Raw genomic sequence first — 14398 nt, 5'->3', positions numbered from 1 at the left:
TGTCTTGGTGTGGGCCTCTTTGGGTTCATTTTGTTTGGGACTCTGAACTTCCTGGGTTTGTACATCTATTTCCTTCCCCAGGTGAGGGCAGTTTTCTGTCATCATTTCTTCAAATAGGTTTTCATTTTCTTGCTCTCTCTCTCCTCCTTCCAGTAGCCCTATGATGCGAATATTGTTATGCTTGATGTTGTCCCATAGGCTTCTTAAACTATCCTCATTTGTTTGGATGTTTTTCCTTCTTGTGACTATTCTGATTGGATTTACTCTGCTACTCGTGTCCTCTATGTTGCTGATTCGATTCTCCATTTCATCCAATCTGTTGATTCCCGCTAATGTACTCTTCCTTACAGATATTGTATTCTTTGTTTCTACGTGGCTCTCTATATGTTTTTGATCTCCATTTCATATTTTTTATGTCTTTATTAAAGATTTTAGGAGAGTTTACAGCAGGAGCCAAGAGCCATTCGTATGGAATAAATCACTGGAAGCAGCTTGTGTGGGACCACAAGTTGAGAAAGCTGGAATCTCAGGAAATTCCCTAGGGAGAGAAACCTGTGTTATTGAGGTCGATGGCAAGTACGTGTGCAGGCTGGGAGCAGGAAGGGCCCAGTAAAGGAACAACGGCTTCTGCCTGCACCTCTGTCCTGTAGCCTGCCACCCCTCCAGTCGTCACCCTGTAGCCCAACAGTTTAGTCCCTCCCTGGTGCTCATCAAGCAGCTCACCCAGCACTGGAGCTCAGAGAAAGTGACTCCATCAGTGTGTAAGGCCAGATGTGGGCTTCTTAAGAGAAAGGTCTCCACAGCCCACAGTCCTCTGTATCACTCAGTCTCCACTTTTTCACAGCCAGAGGTTGTAGAAACTTCTCTTCTTGGCACTGGAACCGTGAGCTGGGCAGCCCAGTGTGTGGCTGGGATCCCTTTCTCCTAAGGTGGGGTTGGTGGCTCTTCAGCCAAGATAGCCCTCCCAATTCTTGATTGCCACACATGGTTGTGAGATCAGGCCATTTTGTGTCTCTGCTCCTCCTATCATTTTGAGAGGACCTGTCATTTGAGGTGACCTAGTTGTAGAGCTTTGTTCAGTCAATCCTCTGGTGATTCCATGTACTGGCGGCTCTAGTTTTGCTATAATTTTGGTGTGGTCACTAGAGGAGGTGCGTACAGCCTTTATCTTCTACACCACCTTAAATCGAGTTACCTCATTCCTATTTTGACAATCAACCTAACAATATTATCTATATGCATAGCAAAAGAAAATTTAAGATCATGCATTGTGTTTGGTTGACATATGTCTTCAGGCTCCTTTAATCCAGAATAGTTCTTAGACTTTCTTTGAATTTGATGACATTGACGTTTTTGAAGGGCACATGTAAAATATTTTGTAGAATGTTCCTTGGTTTGGGTTTGTCTGATGCTCAACAGTCTTCAGACTGCAGTCCTGTATTTTTGGCAGGAATTCCATGGAAGTGACATTGTACCAGTAAGTATATGATATTATTAGTCCCATTTTGAAGCACCACGACCATCCAAAGGGTTGTTATTAAATGGAGGCTTAAGATAGGTGGTCAGGAATTCTAGGCTTTATTCTGTGGGGGTTCCATTTTGGTTTTATCATCACAAAATGGATACTTAATATAGGTGTTTGGTTGAAGAGACTCCATTTTGTAGGATTCTATATATGAGTGAATGGAGACTCAACTCAGACAAAATGGCTAACTTTATAAATAACTTGCATGAATGTCATAGATGACATTTATAATATGTGGAGGGTGCTACTTTGTGCTAATTTATGTTTTTCTTATCTCTTCCTTCATAGATATATCAACTACATGGAAGCAGGAAGCAAAACAGGAATTTTAGAGTTTCTCCTCCTTGGGTTCTCTGAGGATCCAGAACTACAGCCCTTCATATTTGGGCTGTTCCTGTCCATGTACCTGATCACTGTGCTTGGAAACCTGCTCATCATGCTGGTCATCAGCTCTGACTCCCACCTCCACACACCCATGTACTTCTTCCTCTCCAACCTGTCCTTTGTTGACATCAGTTTCAGCACCACTCCATACAGAGAACAAAGCCATCTCCTACATGAACTGCCTCACTCAGGTATATTTTTCCATGTTTTTATCCTATTCTGGACACTCTACTTCTGATCGCGATGGCCTATGACCGGTTTGTGGCCATCTGTCAACCCCCGCACTACGTGGTCATCATGAACCCAGGCCTCTTGGCTCACTAGTTTTTATTACTTGATTCATTGGTATTATGACATCCCTCCTCCATGTCTCTCTGATGATGCACTTGAACTTCTGTAAAGATCTTGAAATTCCACATTTCTTCTGTGAACTGACACAGATTCTCAAGTTGTCCTGCTCTGATACCTTTCTAAACAGCACATTGATATATTTTATGACTGGTGTGCTGATTGTTTTCCTCCTCTGGGGGATCCTTTTCTCCAATTCAAGAATTGTTTCATCCATAAAGAAGATGTCCTCATCAGAGGGGAAGCCAAAAGCTTTTTCCACCTGTGGGTCTCATCTCACAGTTATTTCTTTATTGTATGTGACAGATGTTGGGGTCTACTTCACTTCTGCAGTGACTCACTCTTCTGAGAATGTCTCAGAGGCCTCAGTGATGTACACTGTGGTTACCCCCATGCTGAACCCTTTCATCTACAGTCTGAGGAACAAGGATATGAAGAGGGCCTTTCAGCAGAGCTGCATCTTGTCTGTGATGGATCCATTGGCTCTGGGACTGAGAAATATTTTGCGTGCCAGTGGCAAAACCTGTTCTGAAGTTCTTACTCTTGAATCTCTCAAACTATCTTGTTCTTCAGCCACTCCTAAAGGATCTATGACTTTACTCTCTCTTGATTCATAACACATATTTAAACAACTAATGTCCCAGTAATTTCTTTGATGACCTTTCTACCCTATCTGCTGTCCAAAAATTTTGTCCTTTGATTTCTTTCTTACCTCTACACTAATGAGTTCTAAATTTAGATTTGAAGTATTTACTATATGTTTGTTATTGGTAGTCTTGGCCCAGAATGTGTAAATTATTGATCGTTACCTTGATTTATTTCTATGTGTTCGATTGTGGATTAGTATTGTTTGTATGAGTGTGTGTGTGTGTGTGTGTGTGTGTGTGTGTGTGTGTGTGACCAACAATGTTTATTTCTTTTTAGTGAATAAAGTACGATTGAAAAATATCAAAATATAATTGATGTTGTAGTGCATATTATATGGTAAGCATATGCTAACTGCTCTCTATTATCTTATGTAATCTTGCAATAGGAAAGATTACTGTCCCCATTTTAGAGGTGAGGAAATTGAGACTCTAAGAGAGCTAAAACAAAACAAAAGAAAACAAAAACCTTCCTCAAAGTTACAGAAGGAAGAGAACCAAGTGGTAAAAGCAGATTTCAAATTCAGAACTCTGACACTGAGTTTATATTTTTATCTAACAGTGTGCCCAGTTTTTCACATGGATTCCCATGTTGTTTACATTTCTATGGTAGATTTTCCTACTGACTGACAATATTTCTGGTTATCCTTTCCTATTGCATACCCCAGAGAATTCCATTTCCTTTCTCTCTTGAAGGTAAATGTGGTAATACATTCTTATCTGTCCAATAAAATATGAGTGGCAGTGATGTTTCCCTTCTAAGCTAAAACAACTTAAGAGCTGGTACATTATTCTTCATACTCACTCTTCCCTTAATATGACCATTGTCGAATAAAGCTATTAGAAGATCAAAATAGTGTAGAAAGCTGACTAGTACATGAAAGAACCCCCTTAATATTCACCGAAGTCTGTATATAAATGATTTTTCAAATATAAGATCTCATAAATTCTGTTAGGGCCATAATTCATAATCTCCTTCCAGTGTGACATGTGATATCTGTGATGTAATGTGATAATCATGATCTGGATGAGAGGAGAGGAGTATTGTCAGCACAAACAAATGCTACTTTATTTACTCAGAATATTGTTAGGTTTTTCTTGGAAGGTCTTCTCCTATCTTTTCTTTGCAGTCCTCAGCATCTCTACATCTTTGTCCCTCTTCCATGTTCAACATTAAGAGTTCAAATAGCCAATTTTAAGGTTTTACATATCGGCCAGCAATCGTGATATATTCAGTGATATATTAGAGATCAGATGATCCCCAGGTCACATTTTTACAGAAAAAATTAATATTCAAGTAAGAATTTTCAAATGGCTTAGTGCTAGTACATCTAGCATATCTGTATATTTCTGTCTGCATATCTATCTATCTATCTATTTATCTATGTATCTATCTATCTATCTATCTATCTATCTATCTATCTATCTATCTATCTATCTATCTATCATCTATCTACATGTTTCATAAAATTTCCCAAGAGACCAGAGAAAGAGGCTGACAACTCTATCATTACATTAAGAGTTTATTAAGAGAACTTGCATATGATGCTCATCTTGGGCAACAGCTATATGACGTGGATATCCTCCATGCTTAATGACAGGTGCTGAGGCATTATATAGGGTAGATCGAGATGGATGGACATCCTGGGGTGTGACCTGCCCCAGATAAGGGGGGAAAAACTTACATACTTGCCTTGGGAAGGGCAATGGCCTATTCTGGAGCCAACACTCCTGGGTCTGAGGGGATTTATGGGGAGCAATCTCTGTTCTGGCCTGAATCTCATTGGATCTAGATTGAGGTTCTGACTGCAGTCATGTTATTGAATAGTTCTCTACCTTGTATAAATCATCTATCTATCCATTCATCCATCTGTACTAGATTTTAGCCTAAGGCACCAATGTGTCTCTGAGCTCTTTTCTCTCAGTGTCTTAGTGAATGAGGAGATTTCAGTGGAGTTTTGTGGAGGAATGGAGATAAAGAGAGGTATTTCTGAATACGGTTGAGCCAGTGGACACAATGGAACATTTTTAGGGACTAAAGATGGCTCAATGATAGGAGAAGAATTACAGGGACATATATGGGTGAGAGAAGTGGAAATGTTAGAAGAGTAGAAAGTCTTCTGTTGGCACGTGTATTTAATATCATTTACTATAATAACAACTACCATAACTATATTGACTTTGTAAATACCTATAGTTAATAATATAATCAATGTGAATATATTTTATTTTTAAAAGTTCCTTGATTTTTACTTTCATTTTTAATATTTACTAGCTGAATTTTTCATTAGATTAATTTTCTTAATATTTTGCAGTATTTTTAAGCATTAGATGATAAAAAAGTAATATATAGTGATGTTAGAATAATTGGAAAATGCAAATAAGAGATATGGTAGGAAAGCGAAAGGATAATCACAACTTACATTTCGATGCATTTACTAGTGGCCACATATCCATCCATGTTTACATACAAAACATTATTTCCTGATTTGACCCTTCCAGGCTGTAACTGGTTTAACAAGTGTTCTCCCATCAAAGATGAGTTCCTACCGAACTCAGTTTCAGCTGCTTGCTGCTTGGGAGCCAATAATTGAGAGAAAAGGGTTGGTGTTGGGAAAGTAGGTTTATTCAAAAGCCAGAACCCTGAGAAGATGGTAGACTGCTGGTATAAATATCATCTTCCTGTTTCAGTTTCTGCAGGGGTTATTATAGGAAGGGGGCTGAGTAAAGGACAAGGGAGAAATTCTAAGCCTCATCCTGGAGGGGAGCGAGAATGTCCCTGGGCCAGCTCTCTTGTCTTCTTAGCCTTGGCTTGTTTCTCAAGCCACCTGGCAAGGAGGTAAGTGGAACAAAGGGATTAGCAAGGAGTGGGTGAGGAGTTCCTCTTTTCAGGTGTGAGCCTGTAAACTATCCTTCACTGCCTGCTCCAATAAGCAATGTGGAGCTGGTTCAGCAGAGGTCTGGTTTGTTTTATTTATTAGTAGGGCCTTTTGCAGTCCGTCTTCTGGCCCAAAAAATTCTGGGAATCAAGTCAGCTTCCTTTGAAGTCTGTTCCTGGGGTTCTCAAGCAAGCAAGCTCTTTATCTAAAGTTACACATTAGTTAAAAGGCATTTTTATGTACATTAAAATGAGAATAAAATTGTAAGGACAAAAAAGGGAAAATGCTTACAATCATAAACTACAATAAAACTACAATAGTCATAGAATTTTAAGGACAAAAATGGTTACAATGTTACATTATGAGATTATAATCATAAAGCTACAATAATCACAGTTACAGTTTGACAAATTTGATTATTGTTATATTTTTAAATACTTGTACTTTCAGAGATGACAAAGGGAACTTTGATTTTGTGTCCATTCACTGTTATTTTTAATGAAATTACACAATGTTTAATACTAGTTGAAGTATGGAAAGTCTACTTAAAGTAGGCACAAGCCACAGTGCTGGGGATTAAATCCCCACTTTGTATCTTACTGGCTATGTGACTTTAGGCCAGGCATCGCACCTCCCTGGACCTCAAAACCCTCATTGATGAAGGTCAGGATCACCCCAACAGTTAATCCATCTGGACTAGCTGATATATTATTCAAAGGTGAGGGGAATTGAGAGTGGATAGTAGAGGAAAGACACTGAGTATCCTTTCTGAACACGAGACCACCGACAGTGGCAGAAGCTCTAGTTCTTCCCACAGACCCTCCTCTTTTTAATGTATCTTACTCATCCTCTCCTCTGAAAAAGTTCCATTGAAACCACAGAAAAGCTTTGCCCCAAAATCATGCAAAGTAGTTGATCCAAGTAAAGGCAAAACATATAATATGAAATAAACAAGCGAGATCATATCCTACTAAGAAGCTTCTGTATAGCAAAGGAAACCATCAACAAAATAAAAAGACAATCTACCAAATGGGAGAAAATATTTGTAAATCATATATCTGCCAAGGAGTTAACATCTAAAATATATAAAGAATTTATGTAATTCCATAGCGAAACGATAAACAGTCTGATTACAAAATAGGCAGAGGATCTGAATAGACATTTTTGCAAACAAGACATACAAATGGCAGACAGGCACATGAATAGGTGTCAACACCACTAATCTTCAAAGAAATGGAAATCAAAAGCACAGTGAGATATCAACTCACACCTGTTAGAATAGCTACAATCAAAAGACAAGAAATAACAAATGTTGGCCAGGATGTGGAGATCAGGGAACCATAATGCACCATTAATAGAAAGTAAATTGGTACAGCCACTATGGAAAACAATGTGGATGTTCCTCAAAAACTTGCATAAAGAACTACCATATGATCTAGTAATTTCAGTTCTGGCTATTTATCCAGAGGAAATGGAAACATTAACTTGAAAAAATATCTGTAGTCCCTTGATCATTGCAGCATTATTTACAATAGCGAAGCATATATGGAATGGGAAGAACCTAAGTGTTACCTATGAATGAATGGATAAAGAATATGTGATAGATAGATGATAGATAGATAGATAAATCGATAATAGATGATAGAGAGAGATATAAATAATGGAATATATTCAACCATAGGAAATTCTGTCATTCATGACAGCGTAGATAAAACTTGAGGACGTTCTACTAATTTGTAGTAAGTCTGAAAGAGAAAAACACATACCGTACAATCTCACTTATATGGGAATTCTCAAAAACAAAACAACAACAACAACAACAACAACAACTGAACTCATAGATACAGAGAACAAAATGAGAGTTTCCAGAAGTGAGAGGGTAGATGACATGGCTGATGGTGGTCAAAAGGCACAAGCTTTCAGTTACAAAATGCTCAAGTCCTGGATATTTAATATACAGCATGGTGATTATTGTTTTAAGATTGTATTGTATATTTGAAAGTTGCTAAGGAAGTAAATCTTTTTTTCCACTTTTCAAATGGTGACATTGGTTAACAAAATCTAATAAGTTTCAGCTGTACACTTTAACAGTAAGGCATGTATATATTTACACTGTGTGTTCACCTCCCACAGTTAGATTTCTTTCTGTCACCACATTTGACCCCATTTACCCTTTCAACTTTCCCCCTTTCCCATCCTTTCTGGTTACCACTAGACTATTGTCCATGTCCATGAGTCTCTATTTGTTTGTCCTGTTCATTTGTTGCCTTTAGGTTGATATCCCACATATAAGTGGCATTATGTGATTTTCAGCTTTTTCTGTCTGGCTTATTTCGCTTAGCATGATTATCTCTAGGTCCATCCAAGTTGTTGCAAATGGCAATAGTTCATCTCTTCTTATGGATGAGTAATATCCTATTGTATATATGTACCACAGCTTATTTAGCCCATCATCTATGTTAGGATGCTTCGGTTGCCTCCACGTCCTGGCCACTGTGAATAATGCTGCTACGTATATCAATGTGCAAATATCTTTTTCGATATGAGTTTCCAAGTCTTTGGGGTAAATATCTTGTAGAAGAATTGCTTGATCATACGCTAGATTAATTCTTAGTCTTTTGAGGAACCTCCATATAAGAGAGTAAATCTCAAAAGTTCTCATCAGAAGAAAAAACAAGTTGTAACTATAGGTAGTGATGGATGTTAACTTGTTGAGGCGATCACTTCACACAATTATACAAATATCAAACCATTATGTTGTGTACCTCAAACTATGTAAGGTTATATGTCAATTATATTTCCAATTTTAAAAGTTCATCCAAATGTCCCAAGGGATGGACTACAGTGAATGCTGTGTTGTATTGCAGGGTTAGGGACTTATTTTTCCAAGAGCAGGGAGTGCAGCCATCTGACAGCCCTCAGCCCTCTTTGAGAATAACCCTCAGCTAAAGGAAGTTGGCTCCCCCAGGGTCCCACCACTTAGATCTTTTGCTGTGGAGAGCATAACTATCCAAAATCCATCTGCATCTACCACTGTGTTTGTATTAAGCTGCTCCCAGTGACTTACTGAAAATAGTGGTGTGCCAGTCCATGCCCATTGCCATAGTCACACATTGACACTGATGACCAGGATCAGTTACTCCTGCTGGGATGGTGACTTCTCTATCTGACACGAGGGTCCTGAAGTATCAGGCAGCAGCACAGCAGGAAGTTTAATAGGGCCTTGCCATGTTTCTGGAAGTGTATCCTGCAAAGGCATGTGGAGACCGGAAGCATAAATATCCAAAGTGGCTGAGTGGAAGTGTCATAAGAAGGGGCCACTTCTGTTTCCAACCCTTGATTTATGGACCCATGTATTCTATTAAAGATACAGTATACTATGATTGTCATTGATTTAGGGTGTATATTGCATCCTGTCGATTATGTCGTCAGCACTTCCTGCATGTCAAATTCCTTGGTAAACATGATCATTCTTTTTTAAACTAATATTTTCTTCTATTTTCTATTAAATTTAAAAAATTTCTCCCATGTTTTATACTTCCTTTACACCATGCTTTTCTCTCTCCTCCCCTTCCCCTACAAACGTTATAAGTGGTTTATATATGTCACCTATATTTGTCGAATACTCACTCTTCAGCTCACTCTACATGGATTATTTCGTCCCTCTAGTTAGATGTATTAGTAAATAGAGCCCTCTCATAAGTCAATAAAGTGTCCGTGTCAACAGCAAATGTCAAGAACAATTTTCCCTTTTTTTTTTTTCACATTGGGTTTGTCGCCAGAACATGGGGGTTGTGAAAACTACCACTAAATCTAAGCCAAAATGAAGAGGAGAAGACTCATAACAACATCGCTGTCATTGGACACGTAGATTCCGGCAAGTTACCACAACTTGTCATCTGATCTATAAATGCATTGAGATTGACAAAAAATAAAATAAAATAAAATAAAAAAAGAAAATCAAAAAATGTTTGAAGAAGGCTGATTAGATTCGGAAGGGCTCCTTCAAGTATGCCTGGATCTTCGATAAACTGAAAGCTGAACATGAACCAGCGTCACCTTTGATATCAAGGCCAGCAAGTATCATGTAACCATCACTGATGCCCCAGGACACACTTTATCAAAAGCATGAATACAGGCACATCTCAGGCTAGCCGATTGTTGCTGCTGGTGTTGGTGGATTTGAAACAGGTATCTCCAAGGATGGGCAGGCCCATGATCATGCCCTTCTGGCTTACACACTGGGTGTGAAACAATTAATTATGGGTGTTAACAAGATGGATTCCACTGAACCACGCTACCACCAGAAGACACATGAGGAAATCAATAAGGAAGTCAGCACCTACACTGAGAAAAGTGGCGACAACACTGACATGGTAGCATTTGTGCCAATTTCTGGTTGGAATGGTGACAACATACTGAAGTCAAGTGCTAACATCCCTCAGTTCAAGGGATTGAAAGTCACCTATAAAGGTGGCAATGCTACTGGCACCACACTTCTTGAAGCTCTGGATTACATCCTGCCACCAACTCGTCCAACTGACAAGTCTTTGCATCTGCTCCTCCAGGTCGTCTACAAAATTGGTGGTATTTGTACTGTCCGTATGTGCCAAGTAGAGACTGGTGCTCTCAAACCTGGCATGGTGGTCAGCTTTGCTTTAGTCAACATAACAACTGAAGTAAAGTCTGTTGAAATGCACCATGAAGCTTTGAGTGAAGCTCTTCCTGGAAATAATGTTGGCTTCAATGTCAAGAAGGTGTCTGTCAAAGATATTCTATGTGGCAATGTGTCTGGTGACGGCAAAAATGACCTGCCAATAAATGCAGTTGGTCTTTTGACTCAGATGATTATCCTGAACCATCCAAGCCAAATCAGTGCCAGATACACACCTGTACTTCATTGTCACACAGTTCACATTGCTTGCAAATTTGCTGATCAGAAGAAGAATATTAATCATCGTTCTGGAAAAAAAATTGTAAGATGGCCAGAAGTTTTGAAATCTGGTGATGCCTCCATCATTGATATGGTCCCTGGCAGCCCACGTGTGCTGAGAGCTTCTCCCATGGGCCATTTTGCTGTTTGTTACATGAGACAGTTGCTATGGGTTTCATCGAAGCAGTGGAGAAGAAGAGAGCTGGAGCTGGCAAAGTCACCACGTCTGTTCAGAAAACTCAGAAGCTAAATAAATAGTATCCCCAATACCTGTCATCCAGTCTTAATCAGTGGTGGATGAACGGTCGCAGAACTGTTTGTCTCAGTCATTTAACTGTAAAAGACTGGTTAGTGATTACAATGCATCGGAAAACTTTCAGAAGGCAAGGAGAATGTTTGTGAACCATTTGGTTTTTTGTATGTGTAGCAGTTTTTAAGTTATTAGTTTTCAAAATCAGTAATTATTAATGGAAACAATTTGACCAAAAATCTGTCACAGAATTTGAGACCCACTAAAACAATTTAATTAGAAACTTTGTTCTTTTGGTCAACATTGCATCTTCCTCCAGTACTACTTAGGTAAAAGACTGCTGAAACTTTAGAATTTGATAATTCTGGGTTAACTTATATTTTCTGGATGGGAATTTAGGATTTTTTCACCTTATCTTAAAGGGAGGAATCATGTTTACCTAGTGAAAAGCTATGGGAGGAATCTGTTGGTACAATACTTCATAGGTCAGGAGAGATAAGTAAAGAGTAATTGTTTATGTATAAGCCAGTTTATACAGGCCGAATTCTGTAATAGTAAAGTCCATGTGTTGCATATGAAATTTTGCATACTCACATCAATTGTAAGTAAATTTGTTGATATGTCGAATTTTAGTTTTCCAGTTACTGAAATGTGAATTCTCAAATTTACAAATTGTGAGATACTTTATAAAGAACCTAAAATAATGCTTAAATAGTATTGAGCACAGTTAATTGTATTCAGATTTTCAGAAAAAAATAAATGATCCTGAAAGTTGAAAAACATTTTTGCAGTCTTCATTTTGTCAGTCTTTTCAACAGAATCCAAACTCTTAATTGATGTGCTTGATTTAGAAAGAATATCTTTGCCTCTGTGACACTGTGGACATAAAGAGATACATAAAATCTCCGAAGATTAATCAAGGGAAGAACATCACAGAAAGTTGGTTCCTGAGTTTGACTCCTGTAGAAATTAAACTTACTTTAGGGACACTTTGTAATTTTAAGTTAAACCAAAGAAAGAAGAGTTTCTCCTTGGAGGAAATTAATATATCTCCCTCACTTCACTTCTTGCACAGACACAACATCGATGAAAACTTTTCATTTTTAATTTTTTACTCCAAGGGAGCTGAATTGTTTGGACAGTGGAAAGACAATAGAACAATTACTTAATGAGGAGCTCTGAGAATTCAACCCTTGAGATGCTGGAAACTTTAAGCGTGTTCTTGTTGCCTTTTGCCAATATTCATCTGCTCCCAGTCAAATAAAAATGCAATTGGGCTTTCCAGGGTCAGACCTTGGAGAACAGAAAGCTTCAGTGATAACCTTCAGAGAGGGTCACGGTGTCCCAGTGAGGGCTGGTGGAATAAAAAGGAAGAGAGAGAAAGCAGGTACTGGGCTTTATCTCTACAATAGTGAGATTAAGACAATCTCATGCTTGTTTAGTCCAACGATGAAGTCTCCCTATTTTCAAGGTACATTTGTGTCCCCTGAACCTGTCTTTTCTGGCCTTTGATCTGTTTTCTTTTCTCTCTTCTTGGAATCTAGAGCCTCTCTCCAATAAGTGTTATTTTCTAGAGAGCCTCCTTCTCTTATCTACTCTTTTCCATAATTGTAGGGTCCTCTCAATTTCCTGTGTTCAGTTATTTGTTCATTAACCACTAACTGGAGATCCACTATGCATGAGGAATTATGTATTTTGTTTCTCGTGTGATTGGGTTTTTCTATTACATTTCCTAACTCTTTTTGAAGTAGATTTGACTCACCAATAGCACTTAATAGTTCCATATTGTTATTGTTGTTTCACCTTACTGTCCACAAAGTTATCTACAAATAATATAATTATTTCAGACATTTGGTACTCAGGTTAATTTTCTTTCATCATCTTAGTAATCTCTTTAAGTGTTCAGGAGAATATCAAATGACTAATTTGAGTGGTCTACCTTGGTCTGTTTGTGAATTTAACACAAACATTTTAGTGTTTTAATGTCAATATCCTGTTGTCTGCAGCTTTAAGTAACGATTCTTTATTGGGTTAAGAAATTGACATTGGTTTCCTCATTTAGTGAGAAAAAAACAGTTTCATGATGAGCTTGAAGATTTCCTTTTTGTGTCATAGTTGATGTTTTTAGTCTCGATTTTTATTATACATCTAAGATTTGTATATGTTGAGTGCCTACTCTGTGCCAGACACCAGATAAATACCTTGAATGACGATGGTGAGACAAAACACTCATGACCACTAGTCCACAAATAGACATAAAATTACCAATATGAGAGGCACAACAAGAAATAGTACAGGAAACTCATATTGTGCGTTTCATACACTCTGTCTCCTCCTGACCTTAATGATAAGTAATCTATGTCACTGACCTCTCCAATTTGTTCTATTACCAATCTCAGCAACCCACAGGACAACTGGCAATTCTGTTCCCTCAGCCCAGATGCTTACCTTTTTTAACTGTCTCTTGAATAACCTTTACCCATCTTTCTCGCAGCTTAAATATTCATATTCTGGCAAAGCCATTTCTACCCACTTCCCCAGACTAAATTGATCTTCAGTGATTTTTTTCTCTTCTCAAATAATTAGCATTCTATTATCATTTAAACTTTATCATGGGGCATGTGAAAATTTATTTTTAGATCTTGAATTTGACACTGATTTATTAAACGAGATGATTTATCGAAGATTTGAATGTCGTTTATCAAATTTATCTATCTATTTTTGCAATTAACTCCATCGATTTTAATACAACAAATCCCCACTCGAGAGCATGTACGCATGAGCACATGCTTTCATACATGCTTTGTCTTTTACTTTAATGGTTCTGTGATTTTGTTCCCCCCTCTTAGCTTTGTTGCCCACATGCTTTTCCTTCTCTTTGGAAGAATTCACTTGGCAGGCTGTCTCTGAAAGAGGAGCCATAGGGATCTTCATTAATTACAAGCGCTGCATGGCAGTCAAAGAGGTAACAGACATGTTGTGTTTATAATGACCAGAAGTGCTTCATAATTGTTGGCTTCCCCAGTTTAAGGGGAGTATTGATCAATGATGGCCATGAAAGACTGATTCGTTTTCACATTAAGAACAGAAGCTCAGTTCTATCGAGTGTCCTCTGAATTTCACAGCAACCACACCAGAATAATTATATGCATCATTTCATTTAATTCACTCATCAGTCTTAAAATGTAAAAAAATATTTACTAATCCCATTGCAGAGGGGAGATATCTGCAGCTGAGAGAGATTAAAGAATTTCTTTAAGGTTACACAGATAGGAATTGGTGAACCAAAATTCTATTTCAAGAGGTCTAACTCAGGATCCTATTTTCTAAATCACATCTATATACTACACTTTAGAAGAGTTATACCAAAAATAAATGTCATTTAAAAATATTAATAATAATAGCTCTCATTTGTTGAGGTCCTACTGTGCATAG

At 38.0% G+C, this 14398-nt stretch overlaps 1 pseudogene; it reads left to right on the top strand.

Annotated features, from left to right (window-relative positions):
• Nucleotides 1-1826: 1826 nt before the first annotated feature.
• Nucleotides 1827-14398, top strand: part of LOC105308203 — a 14415-nt pseudogene continuing 1843 nt past the window's right edge.

Source organism: Pteropus vampyrus, unplaced genomic scaffold (assembly GCF_000151845.1).
Source record: "Pteropus vampyrus isolate Shadow unplaced genomic scaffold, Pvam_2.0 Scaffold557, whole genome shotgun sequence".
In the NCBI taxonomy this organism is placed as follows: domain Eukaryota; kingdom Metazoa; phylum Chordata; class Mammalia; order Chiroptera; family Pteropodidae; genus Pteropus; species Pteropus vampyrus.
The sequence above is the reverse complement of the archived record's forward strand: the minus strand, read 5'-3'. Positions and strand labels throughout refer to the sequence as shown.